Source organism: Etheostoma spectabile, unplaced genomic scaffold (genome assembly GCF_008692095.1).
Source record: "Etheostoma spectabile isolate EspeVRDwgs_2016 unplaced genomic scaffold, UIUC_Espe_1.0 scaffold00018770, whole genome shotgun sequence".
In the NCBI taxonomy this organism is placed as follows: domain Eukaryota; kingdom Metazoa; phylum Chordata; class Actinopteri; order Perciformes; family Percidae; genus Etheostoma; species Etheostoma spectabile.
Window position 1 is genome coordinate 8,783 of NW_022604450.1, and position 22,008 is coordinate 30,790.

Below are 22,008 nucleotides of genomic sequence, written 5' to 3' on the forward strand. Positions count from 1 at the left end.
AGTCCAGGATTTCCTCCATGAAGAAATGTTTAAAATGATATTCTTCCTGGTTACTGGTTGAACAATGCTAAAATGTTATTACTATTACCCTAACTTTAGTACTGACTTGACTGTTGAATTCAGTAAGTTCTACTTGTTGGTTATAGGGATGAGCCGAATACTCGGCTGAAACGAGTATCCGGTACGTATAAAGCACTTTTGCCGAGTACAAGTATAATACGAGTAATACGAGTCAATATCCGTACTTGGATTGAATAAGTGTCCACTGACTGTGTCTCCGTTCTGTGATTGGCTAGTCAAACTGCTAGTCACAGCGCCTCTCCCCTACACTATTCTGTGATAGGCTAGTCCCAGCGTCCCACCCTACACACAAAGATTCCTCCTGTTGTTGTGTCCCACCGGCCCTGCTCACACACGCTCAGGACACAGAGAAGTGAACGTCTCCCTTCTCAGGTCCGCGGGCTTTTCCGTTAACATTTAGGGTTTCTTCAGCTTCAGGTTTGTTTTATACTTCGGTTCAAACTAGTACCTAGCAACCAGGAGACTTCTTGTAACCGTGGGGATTGTTCAGACATAGTGCTTGGTAGAATGGGACTTGCGTTGCATCTCTGCCGCCTGAGTTTTTTATTTATTTTTATTTTTTTTACTGCCTGCTGGCTCTAACCAGTTCTTTTGAGTGTCTGAAACTTTCTTACTGTGTTTTATAAAAAAAAAATAAAAGGCAGTTGCGGTATAAATAAATAATATTACAAATTAAGATACACACACAAACACATTCCAACCCCCCCCCCCCCCGTCCCCCTCTCTCTCTGTTTCTCTCTCTCTGTATCTCTTACTCACTCATAGACACACACACTCAAAAAACCTGTGAAAGTCAAAAAGAACCCCCCCCCCCAAAAAATGATTGAGAGTTTAAAAAAAGAAAGTTATATTTTTGAGTATGAAAACTCTTGTTCATTACAATTTACTTAATAATTGCAACCACATTGTTGTATTTATTGTTGCAAAACTTGTTATCTACTGTAGGCCTATATAGTTCGTTTGTTACCATGACAACACCACTGATCTGAAGCTCAATGCTGATGCTGTCATGGAAATAGTTTTCTAATCAGCAATAAATATAACAATTTCTGATCAACCCACATCAATTGAATGCTTAAATAACATACCGGTTAAAGCCCCGCCCATTTCAAGACAACCCGACCCAACCCACTTCCGGGTTAAATCTGACCACTTCCGGGTTAGGCCCCGCCCAGTCCAAGTACGTATACGGATACAGATAATTCATGTGGTAAACAGATACAGATACAGATAATGCTGTACTCGCTCATCCCTAATAGTATGTCAAAAAAATCATAAAAGTCACAGTATAATATTTCGAAAATTTGTAAGTCATATTACAGTATGACAAAATATTCATAAAATGCCATAAAAAGTCATAGTATAGTATGTTGAAGAATTCATAAAAAGTCATAGTATATATAGTATGATGAAAAATATATAAAAAGTCATAGAATAGTATGTAGAAATATTCATAAAAGTCATAGTATAGTATGATGAAAAATGAATAAAAAGTCATAGTATAGTATGTCGAAAAATTCATAAGTCATAGTATACTTTTGGACAGCAGAGGAACATATGTCAGAATGCTGTTTCTAGATTACAGTTTGGCTTTTAACACCATCCGCCCGGGTAGGCTGATTGAGAAGCTGACAGACCTCGGCGTCCCGACTCCCACCTGTAACTGGATCCTGGATTTCCTGATTGAAAGACCACAGGTGGTGAGGATGGGAAAGAGGGTGTCGGCGGAGCTCATCGCCAGCACAGGGTCACCACAAGGCTGTTGCCTTAGTTCTACACTATTCAACCTGTATACATACGACTGTGTTCCCACCCAGGATAACACCATCATTCCTAGTATGCAGATGATACTACTATCCTGGGTCTCATTAAGGGGGGGGATGAGTCGGGTTACAGGAGTGTGGTAAACGACATTTGTGTCTATGGTGAGTTGAACAACTTATGCCTTAACGCAGATAAGACAAGAGAAGTAATTATGGATTTCAGGAGAACCCCACCTCCCTTGCAGCCCCTTATCGTCAAGGGGACTGAGGTGGAGAGGGCTGACAGCTACAAATTCCTGGGACTACAGGCAACATCGGATCTGAACTGGACCGCGAACACTGTTGCCACAGTGAAGAAAGCCCAGCAGAGATTGTACTTCATCAGGCTGCTTAGAAAAGCTGGTCTGCACTGTCGCCCTCTCACCCTCGTCTACAAAGGACTGATAGAGAGCATCCTCACCACCGGCATCACTGTTTGGTATGGAAACACCACCCAGACAGAGAGGAAGGCTCTGAAAAGAGTCGTAAAGACTGCAGAGAGGATTATTAGAACAGAACTCCCCTCCATGGACACAATCTACACAAAGCGCTGCCAGAAAAGAGCAGAGAGAATTATTAGGGACACATCCCATCCAGCTCACCCCCTGCTCTTACACAAAAATTGTACATATAATCTCAGGCACAAGCGTGCGGACAGCATTATCACAAAGAGAACACGGTTCTACAAGAGCTTCTTTCCAGCCGCAGTGAGACTTTTGGCCAAAACTAAATTAACTCTTCTGCTTAGGGTCTGTGTAATTTAACACATATGTGCAATATACCTGTGCATCTTCTTTATTTATTTAATAATAATTGTGCATTTTAATATTTTATAAGGGGCAAATGGCGATATGCAATTATATTTTTGGCAAGTTTAGGAATGCAATTTTAGTTACTTTTATTTGTACTTTTTAATGGTTTTGTGCAATTTTATTCATTTATAATGTAAATGCTTTGTGTGTCTTCTTAAACTTGACTTGACTTTCTGAGCAATAACCGCACAAGAGTTCCTATGTGTGAAAACATAAATGGCAAATAAAGTTCTTGATTCTTGACTTGATTCTATGTAAAAAAAATCATAAAAAAGTCATAAACAGTCATAGTATGTCAAATTTTTTTTTTTTAAATGTCGTACAAAGTCATAGTAGGTCAAAATATTCATAAACGTCATTGTTTAGTATGTCGAAAAAAACATAAAAAAGTCATACTGTAGTATGTCGAAATATTTATAAAAATTCATAAAAAGTCATAGCATAGTATGTCATAATAAGTCCAGATTTATAGCTCTTGTTGTAAAACAAGAAGAATCTAAAGTCCTCTGGAGAATGCAGGCGTTGATCCCGCTACCTCTCGCGTGCTAAGCAAGCGCTCTACCATTTGAGCTAATTCCCCTTTTCAAGAAAAATTGTAGTATGTTGAAAAAAGTCATAGTATAGTATGTAAAAAAATTCATAAAAGTTATAGTATAGTATGACAAAAAATTAATAAAAGTCATACCCTGATCTGTAATTTAAGTAAGTTTTATCTTGAAGCTTTTGAGTGTTCTTTAGGTTTTTATCTGCTTTAACTATTACCGGTAATGGCTCTTTCCAGTGAATATGCAAAAGAAGATGTTCACAAGTTTAGACCAGGTAAATGGTAAATGCTCAGCCCAGAAAAATGTCAAAGTGTGATAACATATTTAATAAAGTATTGGCTTTTTCCTTGCAAAGGTTTTTTTCCCAATAACATTTACAAGCATACCGTTAGTTACGGTCCCTGTGTTTGTCACGATGTGGAGAGCTGATACTTGCAGGTAGTGTGGCCGAGTGGTCTAAGGCGCTGGATTAAGGCTCCAGTCTCTCTGGAGGCATGGGTTCAAATCCCACCGCTAAAGGCATATGGAAGCCAACTAATGTGGTTACAGCTGTGTCATTTGGCCTGAACTGGGTGAAGTAATCCACAAGTAATTTTGATCAAAGTATTTGTCATTATCATTTTGGCCATAACCATGCTACTAAAAGAGATTTTATCAAACCAGGTTGGGCAAGTAACCTTTCAGCTGACTTCTTGTAAAAAAAGTAACTCAACTCAAATAAAGCTACTGCGATGGCTGGGAATGGAACCCAGGTCAACTGCTTGGAAGGCAGCTATGCTCACCACTGTACCACCATCACTTGGCAATACAATGTTTACTTCAAATCTTGTAATACATCTGGGCATTGAGACTGAAAACGCTCTCTATCACTGAAAGTCCCTCCAGGGGGTCCTGTGTTAACACATTCACAAGAATAGGAAGTGTGTATTTACGTCCTAGCTCCCTTCGATAGCTCAGTTGGTAGAGCGGAGGACTGTAGAGGCATAAAGCTGAAATCCTTAAGTCGCTGGTTCAAATCCGGCTCGAAGGAGAAGTTTTTTTCCAGAGTTTCCCTTCAGGGATCAATCAAGAATTTCTGATTCTGATGTAGAGCTGGACGGACGACCCAAAAGCATAATACTTCTTGCCAAGACATAACCTGAAACAAATAAAAAGAGGTGGGCTAGATATGAGCGCAGAAATCCTCTTACGACAGGATTTGCGTGATATTCATGAAACTTTCGTATCACGCCAATCAGAGCGTAAGAATGATCGTACATTGATAAATGCAGCGGCTGGAAAGCTAAGAAGTGATAGTAGTATTTTGATGAATTTGCGTCACGTATGACACTCTCTTTTCCATCACATTCAATAAATAAACAAGATTATTCAATCCATGCCTCCCCTTCTATGCAAAGTAGTCTCATCCAGGACCTATCACACCATAAGCGAGAATCATAAACCTAGACCAATGAACAAGGAGAGTCATGTCCTGCTTGTTTGTTCCTTATATTTTTCTCAGTTGTTTTTGTAGCATGTAGTTGAAGCAGGATATGAAAAATTGCCAACATGCTGTACTACAATTGTGCTGGCTCCTAATCTGGGTTAATTTAACATAAACTGGATTTTAAAGTACAGATTATGGTTGGAACAGCACCCTGCTTCAGGGCTCGTCCGGGAGTTGAACCCGCGACCTCTCGCATCCAAAATGAGAATCATACCCCTAGACCAACGAGCCACATAAAAACACTCTATCAGCAATTTTCCATCAAGTAAATATGATCAGTCAGTGACGCAAAAGGCAATGGTCAAGTAGTTTGTTTGGCATGTGGTGTTTTTATGGCTCCACTACCAGATTGAGCTTTCTGATTATATTGGACGAAAGACTACTTTAGAAGCAAAACATTTTACCAACATTAGAACTTGAATTTTTTGGTCAGAAGTGACAGCAGAAAAGCCTAGTTTCCACCATCTATTGGACGACAGACTACTTTTGCCATAATTGGAAATTGAATATTGGTAAAAAGGAAATGCAGCTTGAAAAAGGAAATGCAGCTTGGATTTGTCACTGACTTGAAAGACTATGGTCAGGTAGATTGGCATGGGGTCTTTTCATGGCTCCACTGCCCGATTCAGCTTTCCAATATCATTTGACAACAGGAAACATTTGATACAATTTTTTTACCAAACACACACTTGATTTTGTCAGTAAAAAGTGATAGTAAAATCGTGATGAATTTGCGGGGGCAATGACACTCTTTTCCATCACACTCAATAAATAAACCAGATTATTCAATCCATGCTTCCACTATGCAAAGTGGTCTCATCCGGGACCTATCGCACCCTAAGGGAGAATCATACCCATAGACCAAGGGTCGGCAACCCGCGGCTCAGGAACCGCATGCGGCTCTTTGATGCTCCTCCTCAGCTTTTGAAAATAATTAATGAGTATTTAATTAAAATGTATTTTATTTTAGTTTGTTCATGTTCAAAATGTAATTCTAGGAAGATTATGGCGATCTTGTAACTTCTAAAATAGTTAAATATTTAAATATTATTATTTTGTTGTTGTTGTTGTCGCTCTTAATACACGTCACAATGTGCGACACCCGCCAGTGAGTGTTTTTTTTTTAAACTTTTTGACCCCAGGTAGGCCAACTATGGAGAATTCAAAGAAAAGAAAAGAATGTGATGAAAACAGGACGTTCAATGCTACGTGGGCAGATTCATTTGCTTTCACTGCTGACGAGACTGGTTTACCAGTGTGCCTAAAATGTAATGACAAACTAGCTAACAACAAAAAGTCAAATGTCACAAGACATTTCCAGAATAAACACGCAGCCTTTGCTCAGAAATATCCGGTTGGAGATGAGAGAAAAAAAGCTGTTTTGGAACTGACACAGAGGACTGATCAGAGCAAAAATCACTTCAAGAAGTGGATGAAGTTCAAGTACATATGCTAGTTTTGTTGCCGCTCAGGAACTAGTGAGGCACGGGAAGCCGTTTACAGATGGAGAATATAGAAAAAGAATCTTTCATTAAGATTTCAGAATGTACTGTTCAAGGACTTTAAAAACAAGAGTGAAATTGTGCAGAAAATCAGGGATATGTCCCTCTCTGCAAAGACTGTCAAAGACAGAACCATAAAAATGGCAGAAGACATCACCAGACAGCAAATTAAAGACATCAATTCAGCTGTGGCCTACTCAATTTCAATTCAATTTCAATTCAATCAATTGCTTGTGATGAATCTAAAGACGAAGGTGATATAGCGCTGTTCTGCCGGTATGTAAACTTGATACCACTAAAAGGCCAAACACGGGGGGGAAGGACGTTTGTGAGGCTGTCTTGAATTGTTTAAGATCAAAAGGAATCAATACCACCCACCTGGTGTCAGTGGTGCAGACGGAGCACAGAGTATGACAGGAGCGCATGACGGCTTTGTGGCTTTCCTGCAGAGGTCGCTGGACAGAAAGTTGCTGACTTTTCATTGCCTCCTGCACCAAGAAGCACTGTGTGCTCAAACATTTCTTCCGGAATGCACAGAAGTCATGAATGTTGTCATTCAGATTGTGAGCAAAATAATGGCGAAAGGTGTAAATCCCTGTCAGTTCCGTTCGTTACTGGACGAGCTGGAAAGCACGTATTCTGATCTCCTGCTGCACAACAAAGTCCGGTGGCTGCCCACAGGCGAGGCGCTGAAACGCTTTGTGGCATGTCTGGAGGAAGTGAAAACCTTCCTGGGCAGCAAAGGGCTCACATTTCCTGAGCTAGAACAGCCAGTGTGGCTCGAAAAGCTTCACTTCTTGGTAGACATGACATCGCACCTGAACACAGCTCTTCAGGGTAAAGGACGCACAGCCCTGCACATGTTGGAGGAGGTTTTGGCATTCGAGCGCAAGTTGACGGTGCTTGCCAGAGATATACAGAAAGGCACACTGTCACACTTCCCCAGTTTGAGAGAGTTCAGAGAAGCTCACATGATCAATTTAGAATTTTTACATTCTGCAGTCATCGCAATGCAAACATCGTTCGGGAAACGATTCAGTGAGTTCAGAGAGGAAAAACCCACATTATCCTTCCCTGTCACTCCCCTAAGCCTCGATCCATCCCTGTTGAATATGACAGCATTTCCAGGGGTGAGTCCACCTGATCTTGAGATGGAACTGGCAGACATAGCCGACAAAGAAATGTGGGTGTCTAAGTTCAAGCGCTTGACAGCGGACCTTGAAGATGTTTCACGTCAGAAGGCTGTTCTTGCTCAGAATCACAAATGGCGTGATATTGAAAACCTCCCCAAACCAGACCAACTTGTGTTTGAAACCTGGAATGCAATCCCCGACATTTATGTCAACATGAAAAAGTGTGCACTTGGAGTCCTGTCGATCTTTGGATCCACATATGTATGCGAGCAGGTGTTCTCCAACATGAACTTTATTAAAACAAACAAACACGCCCACGCCTCACAGATGACAGCTTAGAGTCCTGTGTGAAGATGAAGGTGACCGCGTACAGCCCCGATGTGCAGACGCTGTGCGCTGAGGTTCAGGAGCAGAAATCACATTGACCAAGTATGATCAGTATTTTAATTGCCTATTATTTTGCAAATATTCACATTTTTTCATTGTTCAGTGAAATAGACATTTTATTATTCAGGTTGACGGCTGACTGCACGGCGCCGGTAAAAGGATGACGGCACGCAGAGAGAGGACGGCATTTTTGTTTACTGCCAGTGGATAATTAAGTTCGGTGTTTTGTTTCATTACTACAAGGACTCAAATAGACATTGAGTGTTTTATTTAACGTTCAACACAACGTCTTTTTTTTGGAGTTAAAAATGTTTTGTTGTATGCAGAAATTCATTTTCCCTGCAGTTGTTCATTGATTTCATAATTGTAACACAGTATAGTTTGTTTATACATAGCACAAAGGCAAAAAAAGTTATATACAGTGTATTTAATTTAAAATTTCAAAAGGGTTTTGTGGCTCCCAGTGCTTTCTTTTCTGTGTGAAACGTGTCCAAATGGCTCTTTGAGTGGTAAAGGTTGCTGACCCCTGCCCTAGACCAACGAGCCACGTAAAACCACTTTCAGCAATTAGCAATTACCAATTTTCCATCAAGTACGTGTGATCAGTCAGTGACTAGAAAGGCAAACGTTAAGTAGTTTGGTGTTTTTATGGCTCCACTGCCAGATTGAGCTTTCTGATTACATTGGACGAAAGACTACTTTAGAAGCAAAACATTTTACCAACATTGGAACTTGAATTTTGGGAAAAAGGAAATGCAGCTTGGATTTGTCACTGACTTGAAAGACTATGGTCAGGTAGATTGTCATGGGGTCTTTTCACGGCTCCACTGAATGAGTCAGTTTCCTGATCTCATTTGATACAAAATATTTTTACCAAAACACAGACTTGATTTTGTCAGTAAAAAGTGATAGTAAAATCGTGATGAATTTGCCACGCCGATGACACTATATATATACCAGATTAAACCAGATTATTTAATTCATGCAAAGTGGTCTCATCAGCGACCTACTGGACCCAACGCGAGAATCATACCCACAGACCAACAAGCCATGAAACACAGAGTTCTAGCAATTTTCCATCAAGGAAATTCAGCTACAATCTGTCAGGGTCTTAAGTATTAGCCTGTATAACATCCAGGGACCTGCATCAGCAGAGGATGGTTTTGATCCATCAACCTCTGGGTTACGACCCAAGCACGCTTCCGCTGCGCCACTTTGCTCTGCTGTCTATACTCAGGGGAAGGAAATTCTGGGATTTACATTTTGAGGGAAAGTGGCAACCAAGGTTCCAACAGCTTTTGGGTTGCAAAGTTAAACATTTGGTAGACCTTGCAACTATCATTTATGTGAGCTTCCTGCTTACCTCGAAGAATCTTGAAGCAGTCTACTGAAGCAATAATGAGCCAATACCTTGTTAAAAAATGTTATCAACACCCTTCACTCTTTGCAATTTTTCTCTGACATTGTTTATTTTAGAAAATTGTAACCAGCATTAAATGAGTAGTTTTAGGTCTGTGTGAATGTGGGCCGAGTATTTACCTCGGCTGAACTTGTGAACATCTCTTTGGCATATTCCCAGTCTGATCAAGTCCAGGTGCTGGAAAATCTGTGATTCACGTTTTGAGGGAATGGGATCTGCATGTGCTTTCTTACCAGAAAGTTTCTGGAAGTCCAAATGGCATCTTTGATGGCGGCCAGGGTGAGCCACTGATTTGCAAAGTTACATGCTGGTATCTGTTTCTTTGGCCTGACGGATGGACAGACGACCCAAAAGCATAATACTTCTTGCCAAGACATAACAAGAAACAAAAAAAAGAGGCGGGGGAGACAGAGTTAAGCCCTGACAGAATAGAGAACTACAGACAAAAGATGTGAAATAGTGCCAAGTGTGACCAGAAGAATTGGGAAAAAAACTAGAACGTCCACAAGTACAAACCTTTCTTCAAGAACTTTTTATTGTGCTCACATTGGCCCTCATTTATGTGACGTGCATACGACCTAAAACCGGCGTAGGACGGGCGTACGCCGATTCCTACGCAAAGTTTGGCAAAGTATGTGGAGTGCTTAGGTCTCCACATACATTGTTTTTATTAAGATTGAAGAACAAATTTTACGAAATTTTCCCAACCTTTGAGAGTGCCTCGTTGGCGCAGTAGGCAGCGCGTCAGTCTCATAATCTGAAGGTCGTGAGTTCAACCCTCACACGGGGCAGGTGTTTTAAAAACAAAAAAACACAACTGATACTGGAAATACAGCAACTTTCAGGTGGTTGAATACTGGCACAAGCATGGAAGTTGTGATTCTGTGGTTATTTCTGAGACAAGGAAAGGCATTCTTTAGGAGGGTGGGGGGGCGTCTGCCTCAACTGGTTGGGGTGACAGACAAACAGAGAGAGAGACATGGAGAATTGTAGCAGAGGGTGTCTAGCAGGTGACTCCAACCACCGATCTAAACTCCTTAACAGTAGGAGTGATTTCGAGTGTAGGAGTAGGAGTGAATCGTAGTGATTTGTGATTATGCAACATGTTACCCAGAGGCTTTCTCCCTCAGAAACACCAAGGCTAGACAAGTGGCCAATAGTTTACTTCAACATTTTTCCCGGGTAGGGGTCCCCACAGAAATCTTAACCGATCAGAAAACTAACTGAACATTGAAGGAGATATACCCCTGTTAGGGATCCGGGGCATTAAAACAACACCCTACATAGTTTGTGGCTTCATGAACAATATTGTGTTATCTCATAGCTACTGGAAGCCACCCGTCTCCACCAGTGCATTTCTCAATGCCCAGATGTGTTACAAGATTTGCAGTGAGTGTTGTGTTGTCCAGCAGAAAGGCAACAGATGTGTTACTTTTCGACTAGATTTACACCATAGCAGTGCAAGCATTTTCCCAAGGCTCACTTTTCAGCCACCGCCATGTTTTGAAACCATATACAACATAAATATTACATATTTCACCCAGGTGTCTTCTCTTCTTCAATGATCTCACAAAAAGTAAAAAAAAGCCAAAAACATTCAGGGGATGTAGCTCAGTGGTAGAGCGCATGCTTTGCATGTATGAGGCCCCGGGTTCAATCCCCGGCATCTCCAACAAGTCTCCAGTCTGTCAAAGAGCTGCAAAAAGCTCTTATTCTGAAAGAGAAAAGTATTAAAGGCAATCTCCTTGTGTTCATGGTAATTAATGCAAAATCAGTCTCACTGGCCAAGATTTGCATTGTCCAGTGATGGTATAGTGGTGAGCATAGCTACCTTCCAAGTAGTTAACCTGGGTTTGATTCCCAGCCATCGCAGTAGCTTTCATTGTGTGGTTACTTGCTTTATTGTCAAGATTAGCCAGAAAGGTTACTTGCCCCACTGATTTGATAAAATATTAGATCTCTTTTATGGTACAAATAAGGGACTTTATCAATCAATCAAGCTGCCTCCACAAGGATCCACAGACACAGGGAGCGCACTACGGTTTGCACTTTGCCCGTGTCTGGTTACTACTACTAACCAATTGAAAAGTTTATCAACAGAGCAGAAAGCAGCAGAAAGGCAACAGGTGTTTTACTTTTAAACTATGATTTATATCGTAGCAGTGCAAGTATTTTGCCCAGGTTTGATTTCCAGCCACCGCAGTTGCATTTACAGGTTTTGAAGCCATATACAACAATACCATTACATGTTTTACCCAGGTTTCTTCTTTTATTCCGTAATATTTCAATTTCTTCGCGGTGAGTCATCCAAAAGGATTAATAAAGATAAGTCTTAGTATCTTGGAAAAAGTAAAAAAATCTGAAAATCTTCAGGGGATGTTGTTCAGTGGTAGAGTGCATTTGACACAAACTAAACGGTGTCCCTTTTATACCTCAGACTATCAGATAGCACTACAAGCACTTTAAACGTAGTTTATTTATTGTATTACGCTCCAGTTTTTATGGGTGTTACAGCAGGTATGAGCACTGTAGTTTGCATATTCGTGGATGAAATATAATTGACATGCAATTAAGTTTATTTTTCAGCAAGTGGAGACATTTCACTTCAGACAGATGCAGCAACAGATGCTTCGTTAAACATTAACACACAGGAAATAGAAGTAATGCTGATACAATTAGCAGAGGATGGTTTCGATCCATCGACTTCTGGGTTATGGGCGCAGCACGCTTCCGCTGCGCCACTCTGCTATACCGTTAGTACTCAGGGGCGGGAAGATGTGTGATTGACATTTTGAGGGAAGGTTTGGGAACCCGCGGCCACCAAGGTACCAACAGCTCATGGGTTGTAAAGTTAAACATTTGGTAGATATGGTTGCTCCTTGCCACTATCTTTTATGTGAGCTTCCTGATTACTCACACATTGATTAGTCACATGTAACGCTTGTGATTGGCTGGTGTTTTAAAACAAGGGCTCCGCTCTACCACCTGAGCTATCGAAGGGACCTAATACATATGTACGCACTTTCCATTTATATTTATATGATAACACAGGACCCCCTGGAGGGTATTTCTTTAGATTTTGCAAAACATTCACACTAAACTCGCAGATCAACTGACAAGAATCCCACCCAAAAAGGGATTTTACACCTGGAACGAGCAATTTTTTATTTCCTGTGGGGGTCCAAGGGACCGAGTGCAAAGAAGAGTGACAAAGAAGCCAAAGGAGAAAGGAGGGAAAGGGAGCAGATTTACAGCTATACACATAACAGCAGCCACGGCCCCATCCAGAAATCCTAAGACTGCAGTTATGGCACGGTTCCGGATGGGATCATACCTCAGAAGATTGAAGATCTTGTAGCGGCCCCTCGGATTTATGGACTCAGACGCAGAGAGTTTCAAACGGGTGTCACTTTAATTCTTCTTCTTAAGGAGCACCAGGCACCATTTGTATCATGAACACCGTAAAAACTACAGAAAACACAAGTACAAAATGTTTCAATGTTGATTCACAAACAATTAAAATATTAATCATATTCACATATTAATCGTACCTTATTCCGCTCTCCGAGGGCGCTAATCATCAAGTTTCCCTCCATTAACTTGCATGCTCTCTAGCTTGACACATTCTCACAGTTGGAGCTCTTAGAAATACCATGTGCGAACAACAAGAATAATAAAGTAAATCACAATGCAAACCTTTTCTTTACAAAATTCAAACGGATGAATGATTAATAACTTACAAGTTTTTACCACTCTGACGATGCGTGAGCAACACATTGTAAAGAGAGTATGACCGGAAGTGTAGCGTCAAACAAAATACAAGAAGAAGAAAATGGCGCTTTTCAAAATAAAAGCAGAACCGACCACAAATAACACTAGAACTGCAATGTATTGTTAACATAAAAAATATAATACTGTGTAGGAGAATAGAATTGCAATTTATCAGAGACATTTACAGATCTTACCCTTTGATCTTAAAGTACCTGGTAGGGATGAGCGAGTACAGCATTATCTGTATCTGTATCTGTACTCGGACTGGGGCCTAACCCGGAAGTGGACAGGGTTTAACCCGGAAGTGGGTTGGGTTGTCTGGAAATCGGCGGGGCTTTAACCAGTATGTTATTTTAAGCATGCAATAGATACGGGTTGAACAGAAATTGTTGTATTTATTGCTGATTAGAAAAGTATTTCCATGACAACACAAGGAATCTTTTGTGTGTAGGGGAGGGGTACTGTGACTAGCCTATCACAGAATAGTGTAGGGGAGGGGTGCTGTGACTAGCCTATCACAGAACAGTGTAGGGGAGGGGTGCTGTGACTAGCCTATCACAGAATAGTGTAGGGGAGGGGTGCTGTGACTAGCCTATCACAGAATAGTGTAGGGGGGGTGCTGTGACTAGCCTATCACAGAACGCAGACACAGTCAGCTACACGTCAGTCAGATTTTTTAACAATCCGAACACAGATATGGACTCGTATTACTCGTATTATTCTTGTATTTGGCAAAAGTGCTTTATCCGTACCGGATACTCGTTTCTGCCGAGTATCCGGCTCATCTCTAGTGTCTAACAACTCTGTGCACTTTACCCATGTCCTGCTTTACTCAGCAGTTGAAAAGGATTTGTGCAAATTTGTATAGCACAGTGTTGTGGGATGTCGTGACCTCTTTGCATTTATGTTAATTAATGCAAAAATCAGTCTCAATGCCCAGATGGGTTGCAAGATTTGCAGTGAATATCACATTGTCTAGTGATGGTGGTGTAGTAGTGAGCATAGCTACCTTCCAAGCAGTTGGTTTATCACCACTTTTTGAGTTGTCGTGGTCGAGTGTTTAAGGCACTGGACTAGAAATCCATTGGGGTCTCCCCACGAAGGTCCAAATCCTGCCGACAATGAAAGGCAACCTTAGCGTTGGTAGCAAACCAATGACACATCACATTATAAAAATTCTCAGTTGTGCCTTCGTGAACAATATTGTATTATCCCATAGGTACTAAAAGCCTGATTTAGGGTCTTAGCCATGCTGAACACAGCCTGAGCCAAGGCCCGCTTTCCCCTCATGAGTCACCCCAGTGGGCGCTGTAGATCACTGCCTGATAAAGCCAACAGAACCACATTATCTGCAAAGACAATAAAGGAATTCTAAGGTGCCCAGACTTGACACACTGCTGCGCCTTGAGACGTGTGTTCATGTCCAGGAGTTGTGCTCTTTCCATCGCTTGACAATATTCCCTTTTAGGATCAAGAGTTCTTCTCCCACGCTGAACACAGGCTGAGCCAAGGGCCACTTTCCCCTCATGAGTAGTCCAACGCGTTCTCCGGGACTTCCTTGAGTCCTTGTAGTATTGTGACAGGCGGAGATACTGTCCATTATACTAACGAGGAATGGCCAAGTTTAAAATTTGGCACATCATTCGATAGGTGGCGCTATTCCAGCATATAGGCCACATCCACTTTTGTACTTTATAGTACAAACCTTAAAGTAAATGGTTGTTTTTTTCAATTCTTCTGGTCACACTTGGCACTATTCCACAACTTTTGTCTGTAGTTCTCTATTTTGTCAGGGCTTAACTCTGTCTACCGCAACTCTTTTTTTTGTTTCTTGTTATGTCCCGGCAAGAAATATTATTCTTTTGGGTCGTCTGTCCATCTCTACATCAGAATCAGAAATACTTTATTGATCCCCGAAAGGAAACTTTGGAAAAACAAGATCCTTCAAGCAGGATTTGAACCAGCGACCTAAGGATTTCAGCTTTAAGCGTCTACAGTCCTCCGCTCTACCAACTGAGCTATTGAAGGGAGTTAGCACATACTTATGCACTTCCCATTCTTGTGAATGTGAAAACACAGGACCCCCTGGAGGGAATTTCTGACTCATCAGGGGCTGTAGCTCAGTAATAGAGCACACTTTGAGTCTCAATGCCCAGATGTATTACAAGATTTGAAGTGAACATTGCATTGCCCAGCGATGGTGGTATAGTGGTGAGCATAGCTGCCTTCCAAGCAGTTGACCTGGGTTTGATTCCCAGCCATCGCAGTATCTTTCTTTGAGTTGTGTTAATTGCTTTTTTTTTTTACAAGAAGTCAACAGAAAGGTTACTTGCCCAACCTGGTTTGATAAAATCTCTTTGAGCTGCATGATTATGGCCAAAATGATAACGACAATTACTTTGATCAATATGGAGGTCACGATTAATTATCACAATTATTTGTTGATTTTCTACTCCAAAGTGCTGGAAAGGAAGGTTTCAGGTTGAACCTCAGGTTAACAAGGAACAATCCCAGCAAGGTGATTGATGGATGATTCTAGTTACTTCACCCAGTTCAGGCCAAATGCCACAGCTGTAAGAGACCACATTGGTTGGCTTCCAGCTATGTAATATATGCAAATGGCAGTGGTGGGATTAGAACCCACGCCTCCAGAGAGTGGAGAGTGAGCCTTAATCCAGCGCCTTAGACCACTCGGCCACACTACCTGCGAGTACCAACTCTCCACATCGTGACAGACACAGGGGCCGTAACTAACGGTATGCTTGTTAATGTTATGGAAAAAAACCTTTGCAAGTAAAAAGCCATAACTTTATTAAAACTGCTAATACTTTATTAAAAAAATTATCACACTTTTTCATTTTTTCGCTGGCATTGTTGATTATTAGAATATTGTAACCAGCATTAAGTGAGTAGGTTTAGGTCTGTGTGAATATGGGATGAGCATTTACCTGGACTGAACTTGTGAACATCTTCTTTTGCATATTCACTGTAAAGAGCCATTACTCCTCCAACTGCCAACTATTGTTCCAGAGACAATAGGATGTACAGTTTTAGATTGCAAGGTAACTGTCCAAGACCAAAGACTACACGGAAATACCTCAAGTGATCAAACCAGTTTGTCAAAATTCGCAGCACAGATATAAAACTACTCTTTAAAATATGTTCATGTACCATTCAAAACAAAAGTACAATCATAAACACATACTACTTAGATACTGCAGCCATCCTGATCACAGCCACGGGGGGATCTGCTTGTGCTTTCTTACCAGCAAGTTTCTGGAGGTCCAAATAGCATCTTTGATGGCAACAAAGGTTAGCCACTGTGTGAGCCACAAAGTGTATAGCTGTAAATCTGCTCCCTAAAAACAATAACAGGTCCAGCACTCCTTTCCCTCTTTTCTCCTTTGGCTTCTTTGTTAGCATCAAACGTCCCTGGGTGGACTTGAACCACCATCCTTTCGGTTAACAGCCAACTGCGCTGACCTATTGCGCCACAGAGACTGCGCTTGTTGGACATTTTATGAGCGGGAGCTCGATCTTTAAGCCACAAACATTTGCTTTATGGCTTTTTGAGGTTGAGCGGCACAACCAGACGCCGGGCGACCAGGCCGCCAACCAGACGCTTGTTACCTTGTCAACCTGATGAGCCTTTGACATGTTTCTGCATGTACCTACTTATATCTGTGGTGATATTAAACTGAACTGATTTTACCATACTTCTCTGATAAATTGTAAGCTATGAATGATTTAATCTGCCAGGAAGCACAACGGTTTCTTTTTGCCATTACTTTATGCATGCCTCCAAACTAAAACAATTGCACAAAAAGGTGATCACTTAGGGATCAACACTTCAAATTTTACATGGTAAGTTTCTTTATCAGAAATGAATTTCTATTAACCAAATACGGGTTTAAAATTTTATTATTGATGAAATTTATGAATTTTAGGGTTTTAAATACATAGTGTTTGGTTTTCCTAGGTCAATTTTTGACCTGTTGGTCCAATGGAACACTATTGTGCTTTATAGCAGATGAGCACATGTAAAGACCCACTAAAACACCTGCACACATACACGGGCCCCCACAAACACACATAATACAAACAGCAGCTGCAAACTACCTCATGTAATGGTAACATTGTGCTTTCCACACATGGAAATGCCACAGTACCAGAGACCTGCAAAGATCACATTGTGCTCTCCTAAATAAACCTGCGCACACACACCTGGGGAAATGGTTATATATTGTACTTTTCAACAGATGGAGACATCAGTCCCAGATTTTTTTTTTTTTGTCTTTTTTTTGCGATTATTGCAGTCCAAAATGCCAGATTTTTGCGGGAGCTTTTGTAAAGCTTTGTCTTGCAATAAAAGTTGCAATGTCTTTGTTTTTTTTAAATGTTTAAAATAACTGGAGGAAATAAAATTACTCTAGGCTAAATGTTTGTACTAATCTTCTAGAAAAAGGCTTAGGATGCTGCAAATGTGTAATATGAAACGGCTGGAGGATTTAAGACTATTTGTTGAATTAATCGAATTTGAACATGTGTCTGTGGCTTGTTTATCTTTACATTGTTAATTCCTCACCTGGCCTCGGACACATTCCTATGGTTTGATAAAGTATTTGACTTTGAACGCATCACTGCACTTATTATGATTGTAGCTGTTCTCAGTTTAGGTCATCCTGTACGATACGTCTCCAGTTTTTCCTGCATCCCCCATGTGTGTCCTACTGAGACAAAGACTGGCACGTGGGACTGCTCGGATTAGTTGAAGTCAGGGAGACTCTGGTTATTGGTCAAATTTACGGAAAAGTTGCAGTGATTGGTCAAAATTGGGGGTCGCACCAAAGTCACGGTGATTGGTTGAATTTGTGTGAATTCTACAATTACGACATTGCGAAATGCTGGAGGGACTGACACACACAGTTGTGTGTTCAGAATAATAGTGAATAAAACAGTGAATAATTCTCAAAATCATCCTTAGAATAGCTTTTAATTCCATAACATAAATACACTGGGAACGCTGCACATTCAATTCCAATCACACTTACGTTATGACCTCAATAATGTATGTGTGTGAGTGGTGTGAGTGAGAATGTATGTGTGTATATATGTTTCTGTGTGTGTGTACGTGAGAATGTATGTGGGTGTGATTTGTGTGTGTGAGTGAGAGTGTGTGAGTGTGTGTAACATGGTCGCCAGGAAGTCCTCCTGGTGTTCTAACACTGTCGAGATAGCCTCTTTAAACCATATTATTCTGCTTTTTAAATACAAAATTTAAAAAATACAATGTTCAGTGCAAATCTTGTAACACAGACTGAAAATAAAGGATAAGAGATACATTTGTGGTGACTTCCAGTACCTATGAGATAACACAACATTGTTCATGGAGGTACATCTGCAATTTGATAGTCTGTGATGTGTCATTGGATTGCTACCACTCTTAAAGCATGCCTTTTGCTGTCAGAAGGATTTCAACCTGCGCGGGGAGCCCCCCAATGGATTTCTAGTCCATCACCTTAGCCACTCGGCAACAATAATCTGAAAAGCAGTGCCATACCTGTTTGGACAAATGTTCATAAACTTTTCAATTGGTTAGTAGTAGTTACCAGACACGGGCAAAATGGAAATTGTAGTGCACTGTCTGTGTCTGTGGATCCATGTAGAATCAGCTTAATTGATATGCTCCCTTTTTGGTTGGATAAAACACAACAATAAACAGTTAAAAAATAAAAACAGATAAAACACAAGAATAAACAGTTAAAAAATAAAAACAGCTAAAACACAAGAATAAAAAGTTACAGGGCAGTATACAAAATTAAACATTAAAGAAATGAATAACCATTTAAAGAAAGGCAACATCAAGAAGAATGTTCTTCAGCCTTGATTTAAAAGTTATTGAAGATGAAAGCATAGCCAAGTCTTTCCAAATCCTGTTGACACATACGTCCTTTAAACCTTGATATTTCTTAAGGGATAATAGGCTGACTTTGTAATTGTCTTAATGTGGCTGTTAAAATTTAAGTCAACGACTTCACCAAGATTTCTGGCTTTGCAATCTCTGCAAAAAAATTAACTTTTGGAAATTGATCTTAATGCCTTAATTTAATAAAAAGGAAAAAGAAAAAGACAACGTTTAAGGACACCAGATGTCTTGTCTAGCGATGGTGGTATAGTGGTGAGCATAGCTGCCTTCCAAGCAGCTGACCTGGGTTCGATTCCCAGCCATCGCAGTAGTTTTCATTGTGTGGTTACTTGCTTTATTTGTCAAGAAGTAACCAGAAAGGTTACTTGCCCAACCCGATTTGATCAAATATTAGACATTTGTGCAAACAGGTATGAGTATTCTTCAGGTTGTTGTGGCCGAGTGGTTAAGGCGATGGACTAGAAATCCATTGGGGTCTCCCCACGCAGGTCCGAATCCTGCCAATGACGAAAGGTTTTCTTCCAGAATAATGGCAAACCAATGACACATCACAGTAACCCTAATTTCACTTGTGCCTTCATGGACATTGTTGTGTTACTTCATAGGTACTGGAAGCCAACTTTCTCCACCATTTCTTATCTGTCTGTGTTTCAAGATTTGCAGTGAGCGTTGTATTGTCCAGCAGAAAGGGAACAGGTGTGGAACTTTTTGACTATGATTTATATCGTAGCAGTGCAATCATTTTGCCCAGGTTTAATTTCCAGCTACCGTAGTTGCATTTACAGGCTGGTAGCGCCTTTCTGCTTGTTTCTTTAAGCTAACTATTTTAGCTTTAGCCTGGCTGGTTGCAGCTTTCTGCTTGTTTCTTTAAAGCTAACTATATTAGCTTTAGCCTGACTGGTTGCAGCTTTCTGCGGTGGGAAATGGCCGGGAGACGTTGTGATTATGTTGCATTAATCAGGGGGTTTAGTTTGTATTTTGAGGAGAACATAAACCCCAATACTGTAGCGTCACTCACTACTCATCAAATACTATGACATCACTGTGTCAGAGGCAGCTGTTGCCAACGGTAGGCTACTTTTCTACACACGGAGAGCCTCACTTCCATACCAAACCCCGTCGGACTACGTCACATCCACACGTTGCCCACATGGCTACCTGTCTTAAAGGGGAACGGTCGGATGGTAATAATCATGTAAAGGAGAAACGTGAAAGGTTACTTTTCTATCAGCAGCAAAAAAGTATTAACGTCAACATCGTAACGTCCTGCAATGTGACTTTCGCGCATGCGCACATCGCGATGTCGATGCTTAAACACAATATTGTTCAGCCCTAACTGACGGTATGCTTCAGTAAGCTAGTTTGCCACTTTTATTTGGGTAATGCCACATGTAAGTATATCTTAGTTTATTTAGATACCAACATAGTTTATACTACGTACACAGTATAACAATACATTACGTGTTTCTTTTTATTTCATCTTACATTTTTGCTAGCCTGTTGTGTAGTTATATTGTTTTTACAATTATCTTTGTTTATATCTGTGACTCATTACTATCTAAGTAACTGGTCATTGTGTTTTCTCCCAGTTTCACCCTTTGTTACTCAAATAAACGTGTTACAAAGATCCCGGTCGCCAGTGCTTGATGGTGGAAGGTGTTTAGCTGCTGGTCAGATTGCACAGCCTTACGTGCGTGAAGGACAAGACATATTTCATGGTAAGTATTTCCAGGTAACCTCTGCACCTCTAATCTCTGCACCTCTGTTATTCTAATATTACCATGTAATAAAATTGAAACAGGCAGTTTTTGCATTTTCCACCACTGATTATGGTTGTTTGACAGTAACTACCAGAAGCATTTCCAGTAATCACTACACCTCTGTCATTGTAATATTACTACGTAATAAAATAGAAACAGGCATTTTTGCATTTGGCACCACTGCCTTCTAAATCTCTAACCATGCGCCATTTCTTGCCTAAAACAATATACCCAACAATATGTTAAATTAAATTTGATAGATGTAACTCTCTGATGTCTAATGGCTAGGATTTGGTGCCCTCACTGCCGCGGCCGGGGTTCAATTCCCGGTCAGGAATGGTCAGGACTTGACAGATACAGATTTAACAGAGCAATTTTTGGTTGATTTTGTCAAATTCTTCCTCATTAGTTTAACGTTTTAAAGAGTACCATTTTCCTTTAAAGCAGACCCCCGACAGTGGATGTATCCTTTGTCATCATTGATGGGTCATAAACACTCCATCTGCCTCCATCTCAATAACAATTCTTTTCATTTTTTCAAGCAGTAACTAAACCCCTAACCAACATTTTTAACTGAAAACCAATGTATGTGAGTGTCAAGTAATGTTATTGTTGGATTCAGGTCCAAATTTTTGACATTTTAGCGCAATGCAAAGTGCATAACAGATTTTTTTTCTACATACCTGGAGCGATGCAAAGCAGGGTGTCCCAACTAGTCAAGGAACATTAAGAGACTTGGTATTTAAGACTACAACTGACTATGTGACAGATGTGTAATCTGTCATGTCCTGCCTTCTGAAGCTCTAGCCAGGCGCCATTCCTCGCCTAAAACATATGAGTCATTCCAGTAAGTGAAAGAAAACTCACATCTATCAAAGATAACTTTGATAGATGTGACTCCCTGGTGGTCTAGTGGCTAGGATTCGGCGCTCTCACCGCCGCGGCCCGGGTTCGATTCCCGTCAGGGAATGGTCAGGACTTGAGAGACTCAGGTGTGATGTTTGAAAGAATAAGTTCCTGAACTTGATTTTGATTTGTCAAATTCTTCCTCATTAGTTTTAAATGAACTGACAACATCAGTTATATGACTTACAGTTCTCAAAGACTCACACTATCTCAACTGGTTATCCTTTAGACAGCTAGTCTCTTTTTCTTTTCTCTCACTTTTTGTCTCTATCTGGCCTAAGTATTTGCTTGTATTACATCAAGTGACCTGCATACCATGACCGTAAAGATTATATGTACAGTACATGGTTTTCAGAACTGTACCTTCAGATAAAGGTAAGGCCACTTGGGTTATCTTTGGGCTGCTCTATGTTTACCTGCAGATGATAAACCCTAGAGTTGGCTTACTCCAGGTTATTTAAGCATCTAACGTCCCTG

The 22,008-nt window shown here is 40.7% G+C and overlaps 7 non-coding genes across 7 annotated transcripts; 5 read left to right on the forward strand and 2 right to left on the reverse strand.

The window, feature by feature from the left end:
* Nucleotides 1-4,182: 4,182 nt before the first annotated feature.
* trnay-gua (transfer RNA tyrosine (anticodon GUA)) lies at nucleotides 4,183-4,270 on the forward strand. The gene is given in 2 exon segments: nucleotides 4,183-4,219; nucleotides 4,235-4,270. It is a non-coding gene; the product is annotated as a tRNA-Tyr (tRNA).
* A 615-nt stretch (nucleotides 4,271-4,885) lies between these two features.
* Nucleotides 4,886-4,957, reverse strand: trnap-ugg (transfer RNA proline (anticodon UGG)). Its single transcript has one exon. It is a non-coding gene; the product is annotated as a tRNA-Pro (tRNA).
* A 4,929-nt stretch (nucleotides 4,958-9,886) lies between these two features.
* Nucleotides 9,887-9,959, forward strand: trnam-cau (transfer RNA methionine (anticodon CAU)). The gene has a single exon. It is a non-coding gene; the product is annotated as a tRNA-Met (tRNA).
* Nucleotides 9,960-10,768: 809 nt separating this feature from the next.
* Nucleotides 10,769-10,840, forward strand: trnaa-ugc (transfer RNA alanine (anticodon UGC)). The gene has a single exon. It is a non-coding gene; the product is annotated as a tRNA-Ala (tRNA).
* Nucleotides 10,841-14,879: 4,039 nt separating this feature from the next.
* trnay-gua (transfer RNA tyrosine (anticodon GUA)) lies at nucleotides 14,880-14,967 on the reverse strand. Its single transcript is given in 2 exon segments — nucleotides 14,880-14,915; nucleotides 14,931-14,967. It is a non-coding gene; the product is annotated as a tRNA-Tyr (tRNA).
* A 166-nt stretch (nucleotides 14,968-15,133) lies between these two features.
* On the forward strand, nucleotides 15,134-15,205 carry trnag-ucc (transfer RNA glycine (anticodon UCC)). Its single transcript has one exon. It is a non-coding gene; the product is annotated as a tRNA-Gly (tRNA).
* A 3,895-nt stretch (nucleotides 15,206-19,100) lies between these two features.
* On the forward strand, nucleotides 19,101-19,172 carry trnag-ucc (transfer RNA glycine (anticodon UCC)). Its single transcript has one exon. It is a non-coding gene; the product is annotated as a tRNA-Gly (tRNA).
* The last annotated feature ends 2,836 nt before the right edge of the window (nucleotides 19,173-22,008 follow it).